Here is a 7,240-nt window from a genome sequence, read left to right as displayed (position 1 = left end):
TATTCAAGGGGCCCTTCATGGGGCCTCCTGGTGCCACTTTCAGGCTGGGGCTCGGGGCAAAATGTCCCAGTTGCCCCCCCCCCCCCTCCCTGTGGGCGGCCCTACACCTACACAGTACTTAGTATTCAGAGTATACGTAGGTACGTGCATTAAGTAATTTACCTGTAGTAAGTCCGCACCAATTAACTTTGGTCCGACACTTCGTGAAATCTCGTACGCTCCTGCAGTAGAAATGAGAAACAATCTTGTTATGTACAGAATGGCTCAACCACAAAGTTACGTAATACAGGAAGCTGATTGATCACGTGATCACCGCACATAGCTGTTGTGGTCAACCACATTTTCTGCGCAACAATGACGAGTGAGTGACCTTTATAAGGAGATAAACTGGTGACTCTGTTATGAATATGGAAGGCGCCTTGATGGAAGGTACGGTAACTCAACCCTGTGTAGTGACTTGTGTATGCACACATTCATAGTTTTGTTTTTGATCTACATTACGTAACTACAAATTAATGACATGAGATAAAACAGTACATAATAAACAAAAACAAATTATCTTAAATATGGGCCTCATTCTGGTGGACCTGGCACCGCGAATGCACATAATTGCAGACCTCAACAAAGAGAAGTTCAATTTGCATCTCAGCCATCCCATCACTATTCCATAGGAAAGACTGTGCTTTGTACTCAGGTTGGCCAATCTCTTATAAAACTGAGTAGCAGCATCACCCATTCCACCAGTAGTAGTAAAAATTAAGGGAGTAAATGAGGCATTCTCTACTTCATGAACCCGTTGTTGGTATTCATGTCTCTTTTCCTTGTCATGACGTCGGTATGCAGAGTGTAGGGGTTGATTTGAAGGTGCACTAGGGTTAAAAATTCTGACATCAAAGTATGATCTCTCAAATCGTCCTCCCCAAAAACCATTAGCTGCAATGTCAAGCCTTGCGTTATCATCATGATTAGTTGTTTTGTATTGAAGGGTCTCACCAGAAAGAGGCTGAAGGTGGGGTTCAGTGACAACATTATTACAGACCTCGGAAAGTAAATTGGCAGTTAGATCACGCACTTCATTATGTCTCAGAGAAGGAAACCTGCCCTTTGGACAAGACAGAGCATGTTCTATGGTAAAAGAGTGACCACAGGCACAGGAAGTAGGGCAGGCAGATGGTAGCCAATGATAGCGAAGCGTAATTGCATCACGAAAAGCAGTTTTATGAAGCACAAAATTATGCGACTTCAATGGAAGACAAGAGAGCCAATTCGATGCACCCTTCTCCTGAGCCAACATGACTGAGGAATGCATGCTAGGAGGAAGTTCATTGAACTAGTGATTAGCAGATTGAAGTTGCTCTTGATGGCTCCTAGAGTGATGCTTGGATCGCAACTGAACCTGTGCATCAAGACAGTCACCTAGCTGATGTACCTGAGAGATAATCAAGCCAATGAGACCAGCATTTACTTCTACAGAGCAGGAACGCTGCTGTGACACAACAATCGAAGGATCAAACACACCAAGGCCTCCTAGCCGCACAGGCAAGGCAAATAGCTTTCTCTCAACATCACCAGGGACAGTTCGACCCAATAGACTAGGAAGGAAAACAGATTTAACAAAATGTTCAAAAGGAAGGAAAGGGTATAGTACGAACGAGTGAACTATCAGGGGCGGATCCAGGAGTTGGCAAGGGGAGGGGCACAAACAGGCTAAGTTGTAAATGATTGGGGAGAGCCAGATTCTCTAATTCAGTGCTGCATTTTTGAAGCAACAAATAATCACCTATTAGTGGTGTCTCACTGTTGATTTTAGCCATTTTTTGCCTTTTCAGATGGTTATCAAGTCTTAAAAGCTGTTTAAAAGGCTCTGAGTTTCTTAAACAAATGCAATACGATGATTATTTTTAGAGGCGCTTAGTACGTACAAAGGTGCCGGGTGACAATTTCACAGGTAGTTTGACTTTGATTCGCTTTGGTTTTAAGCAAATTTGTAGTAAAATGTGCATATTTTCATGAGTTCCTTGGCCTAATAAAGTTTGGTAGCTATTTTAATCAGACGTATGACTAGCTCCTCCACAAGGTGAGGAATTGGGAGGATGGGGGGGGGGGGGGGGGGATTTGCCCCAAATTCCCCATCCTGGATCCGCCATTGACTATCACTACACTTTTTCTTCAAAGCTTGTCACTTAATATACTGAGCATAATGACATTGCTATCAGATGATTACCAATGTGCCTGACAATGTCATGCATATTTAAACTGTAAGCTCACTGGTAATATGTACACATGGGGCCAAGGTTGAGATTTGAACTCAACTATGATGAGCACGACATTGCTTTGTGCTGTTGCTTTCACCGTAAATTCTTACAGGTGAAACAACATGACCAAATGGTTAGAACAGTGGCTTGGTATGCCCCATGATGCTGTCTGGCTCATGCTTTTGCAGTTGCTTGCACTACTTACCATGACTATAACAGGCTATTATGGAACTTAGAGCTCCACAGCTTCTATCCATGTTAACCTCCTGCAAGTTACTAGTCTTGTCCAGGTAGATTTGCCCGCATATACTCAAGCGCTTAGGATACTTTTTTCAGCAGATTCAAGCCTAATAGAGCTCATTCTTAACATAATGCAGCATAATTTTTCATTTGATATCCAGCTTTTATTTCTCTTGTAATACTGTGTACCCCCAGACACTAAACAAGACTACGGGACCGGCCATAATTGACGCAATAAGATACTAAATATTCGTGAATTATAGTTTAGCTTTTTTCATTGTACCAGTGATAGACATGATGTCATGCACTCATCCAGTATTTTCTATAAACGCAAACTGAGTACAAAATTTAATATTTTATCTTCAAATGTTTAGTAAAGCACTTGTTCGTATTCTCCCTATTGTGTTGTGCGTATTGTCAATCTTATATCAATTGCTTTATTTTACAGATTATTTAAACAAAATGCCACAGAACTTGGCAGCTTGAGCAATCCTAATGTAAGTGTAGTTTGTCTGTGATTTTACAATAAACCATATGCAATCTTGGGGGCATGGTTTTGTAGTATTAATCATATGCAATTTAGCAAGAATACTATAGTAACTCTCGGATGTTCCTTTCACTAAGAGTATGGGCATTTAAAATTTTCCCAGCATAGAATTTCTTGCTCTCAGGAATATATGAGACTATGCTCTAGATTGCACATAGTCTATAACAACAAAACGGTGTCCTCAGTAAGGAGATTGATTTAAGCCCCCCTACCCCACCCCCACCACCAACATATATTCACATTAGTACCACCCTTTGAGCAAGGCCTAAACTGTCACAGAGGTCATCACAATCCTAGGGGGGGAAGGTCTGAAAGCTACTGTACAGTAGAGAACTTTGGCAGTGTAAAACATAGGTAAATTTGGCAAATAGTCCTTTAATTGTCCAAGTTTTTTTCCTGCCTACAGCCATTGTTAGCTATGTCACTGTGTAGAGATATGTAACAAAACACAGCTGGGGTGTAGCTACGTAGCTTTCTGAATTACCCGGGCACAAGGTCTGGCTGTCCCCATGCAAACCATTTAACAAGCAACGCTAGCCCATCTCTGTGGACTCTTTATTACACATTTGCTTTAAAAGAAATTATGCCTAGCTAACTGCTACACTGCTGTTTGTACAGCGTATTAGACTAAGATACTACTGCTGGAATAGTACAGAAGCTTAGATGACTAACTTAGCCTCCAGCCCCAATATTGTACTTCGTTTTCACTCTTTGTCTCTTCTACTTGTACATACTGAGCGTTTTAGCATACTTCATAACCAACATTGAGAAATTGAGTAAACAATGATCCTCCTTAATATTCCTACCTCCCGGCAGTATAAGACGGGCACTATGGCCTACAGTAGGAATTAGCTTTTGTTTGTCTTTCATCAGTTTACCATTGTCCATCTAGCCCATGGAAAAATTAAACATCTAATAAATCAATTACTTTACATGTCCAGTACTGAGCAGTTTCACCAAATTACAGCACATGTTTTGACTCTCAACCACACAAATTTAGTCAAATATTATTATAGAGTCAGGTATAGCTACGCCACTGAAACACAGTGATTCATCAAATGGATATTTTGCACTGCCAAAGTTCCTACTAATATAAGGAACATGCATTTACTGCTTTAATTTGGTGCAGTCATTAGTGGAGCTACTTGTTATAATGTTGGTTGTGAATTGTCAAATATGTTTTATTCTATGTAGCAGCATAGTATCTACTACAAGGTATATTAACATAGGTACGTAGAAATGAGTGATACATTTATCCATTCACAACCTACAACAAACAATAATTTGTAACTATCGTTATATTAAACATGGTAGGATATCCTAAACGATATACTACCATTTTTATTTACTCATTGCAATGTGTTAACATGCCCATGTTTTTTCACTCCTTGCATTCCATTGCAATGAAATGTTCAGATTTCTTTAGGAAGGGACTATGGTGTGTACCATTAATCATCAGAAGGTGTCCCATATTTAAAGTTTCCAACAACGGACTCGTTATTTACTGTTCAAAAATTACCTTCATATTGTGTTGATTTTTAGTTAAGACTGTCACAAGTGCATGGTGAATGTTCCTCTTTATATTAGGTGCTAGTGGTACACCGATGTTTATTCATTGGAGTCATGTGCATACTGCTGAGGTAAGTCTATTGTCAGCTATGTATATACTGTACCATATGGATAATCAAATCATGAATCGAGCATTGTCATTTGCTCAGTTCATTCAGTGCTATTGTAAGGATGATGTAGGTTGTCGCTTTTCTGCCTTACAATGTCACTGGAAAATTAGCATGGTTTCAGAGTGACCCAAAACGCTTCTGGGAAGCTATTAAATTTAAATTTTAAAGAATTTGTATTGAATAACTTGACGCCTTCAGCCAAATGTATCTCAACTATGCTGGTTTCTTCACTGTTAGACATTGCTTAGGCCTAAGATGTGCCTTTTCACCGACCATAACAGCTACAATACATGCATCATTGACTTTCCTTTGTGTCCAATGCCTTTCTTACTCCACTACTGCAATAGTGTTGATTTGGGTAGTGAGATTTTGGCTTCATTTGCTGATTTGATTGTCCAATTTCTGTAACGTGTTTAGTGGTCTTTTATTTCTATGATAATTGGCAATTGTCATTGATAGGTGTTCTGGAGATTATGAGAAGACACCACACACAATGCAATTGGTTTATAATAGTGTGTATTCTATCTTATTCCATAACTAATTAAAGTTTGTTTGTCATATCGATTGAGTTGTGTATATTTTTATCACTTGTTCAGACCTGTTGAATATTACAAGTTTAATCAAAGGTTTACTTGAAGGTGGCCAGAATAACATTAGTTGATGGGAACTAACGTTGAACACTATATATGTACTATTCAGTAAATAGCTAAACAATAGGGTTAGCTTGATCACTATGCATGTCAGCGTTGAAACCGGGTCGGGTCATCCGAGTCTGACCTAGGGACCCGCTGATTATGCTCATAATTTTACCTATTATGCTCATAATTTTACCTATTATGCTATGCTGCACTGCTAAAAAATTTACCTATTATGCTTAAATTTATGCTCAATACTTACCCATTATGCTCAAATTATGCCCAATTATTTATGCCTTAGTTCTCATGCTCTGCTAATAATTTCCAATTTATGGATAAATAATAAGTGGCTGCAGCACAAACTTACTTGTCAAAATGCATATTGTAACAATGTGCTAAGAATGTTCTAGAATGATTTCACAACACTCACGTGCCTTGTACAATCACGTGCTAATCTATATATTACATCTCCATCATTACAAAAAGGAGTGTGTTACAGGGTACAAGGATGAAAAACCCTTACAGTGCTCTAATCAAATAAGTGAAAGTAGTGCAGTGTGTGCGTATGTTATAGTCACGAAAACTGGTCGGCATATCGAACTGGTGCTCTTATGGTTCTTTGGGAGCGTCTCAGGGCTGAAGCTGATACAACAGAATTAGTGCCACAACTTTCCTCAACTGGTTCATTTGTGTCACTGTCATATGCTTGATCATCTAGGAACTCATCAGTGCTTGTGTTAACCTCTGTTTTACCCATCACCTTTTTTAAGTCCTTTCGGTTTCTACGATAGTATTGCCCTTGTGGTGTCACAATGTTATAGGAGCGTGGAGCTCTTTGACTAATGCTGGTTACTTTGGCTGGCTTCCACGTGCCATCCTTTGATGTCATCAACACTGAGTCACCTATTTTGAGGCTTTTCAATGGTTTTGCCTGGCGGTCGTAAAACATCTTTTGTTGTTTTCTGTGTTTTTGAAGTTCCTCCTGTACTGCAGTTGGGTTAATTGTTGCTGGCTTTAGTAAAGTATTTGCTGTAGGTATGAGAGTCTTTGTCCGCCTCCCCATAAGTCGCTGGGCTGGTGACCCAAGGGTGTCTGACCATGGTGTGTTCCGATACTCTAGCAGTGCTAGGTAGTGGTCATTTCCATCATGTGCTGCCTTCTTCATCAATCGTTTGATGGTTTGTACTGCCTTTTCAGCCATGCCGTTGGACTGTGGATGGTATGGGCTGGATGTACTGTGGTCAATCTGGTATTGCTTGATAAACTGTTGGAACTCGTGGCTGGAAAATTGGGGGCCATTGTCGGATATCAAGACATCCGGTATTCCATGACGGGAGAACTGAGATTTGCAATGCTTAATTACTTGCTTTGCTGTGGTGTGAATGAGCAGGTCTAGTTCAACAAATCCTGAGTAATAGTCCACTATCACAAGGTACTGCTTTTGCTGCAGCTCAAAAAGATCAACACCAACTTTGGACCATGGACGGTCTGGGATACAATGTGGGATGAGAGGCTCCTTCTGGTTTTTTCTTTGGTATGTATTGCAAGTGCCACAAGCTGAAACGGTATCTTGGATTTGGGATGACATCCCTGGCCAGTACATTATATCTCGGGCTCGCCGTTTGCATTTCTCTATACCTAGATGGGAACAATGTATCAGTTTCAACATCTCTGGCTCAATGGCCTTAGGAATTATGAGCTTTTCCCCTTTTAGAAGAACTCCGTCGCTGGAGGATACTTGATCTCGGAATGACCAATACGGTAAACACTCAGTTGGCACTTGTGACTTGTGATCTGGCCAACCATCCAGTGTTAGTTTCATTAATTGCTTTAGAGCTGAATCAGATTGGGTCATTGATTGAAATTGCTCTAACTTGGTTTTTG

General features: G+C 40.2%; 1 long non-coding RNA gene across 1 annotated transcript; it reads left to right on the top strand.

Moving 5' to 3' along the window:
* The first annotated feature begins 336 nt into the window (after positions 1-336).
* LOC136263172 (uncharacterized) lies at positions 337-5,310 on the top strand. Its single transcript, XR_010704484.1, has 5 exons — positions 337-429; positions 2,944-2,992; positions 4,237-4,271; positions 4,630-4,682; positions 5,181-5,310. It is a non-coding gene; the product is annotated as an uncharacterized lncRNA (long non-coding RNA).
* The last annotated feature ends 1,930 nt before the right edge of the window (positions 5,311-7,240 follow it).

The sequence above is a fragment of the Dysidea avara genome, chromosome 8 (assembly GCF_963678975.1).
Source record: "Dysidea avara chromosome 8, odDysAvar1.4, whole genome shotgun sequence".
NCBI lineage: Eukaryota > Metazoa > Porifera > Demospongiae > Dictyoceratida > Dysideidae > Dysidea > Dysidea avara.
The sequence above is the reverse complement of the archived record's forward strand: the minus strand, read 5'-3'. Positions and strand labels throughout refer to the sequence as shown.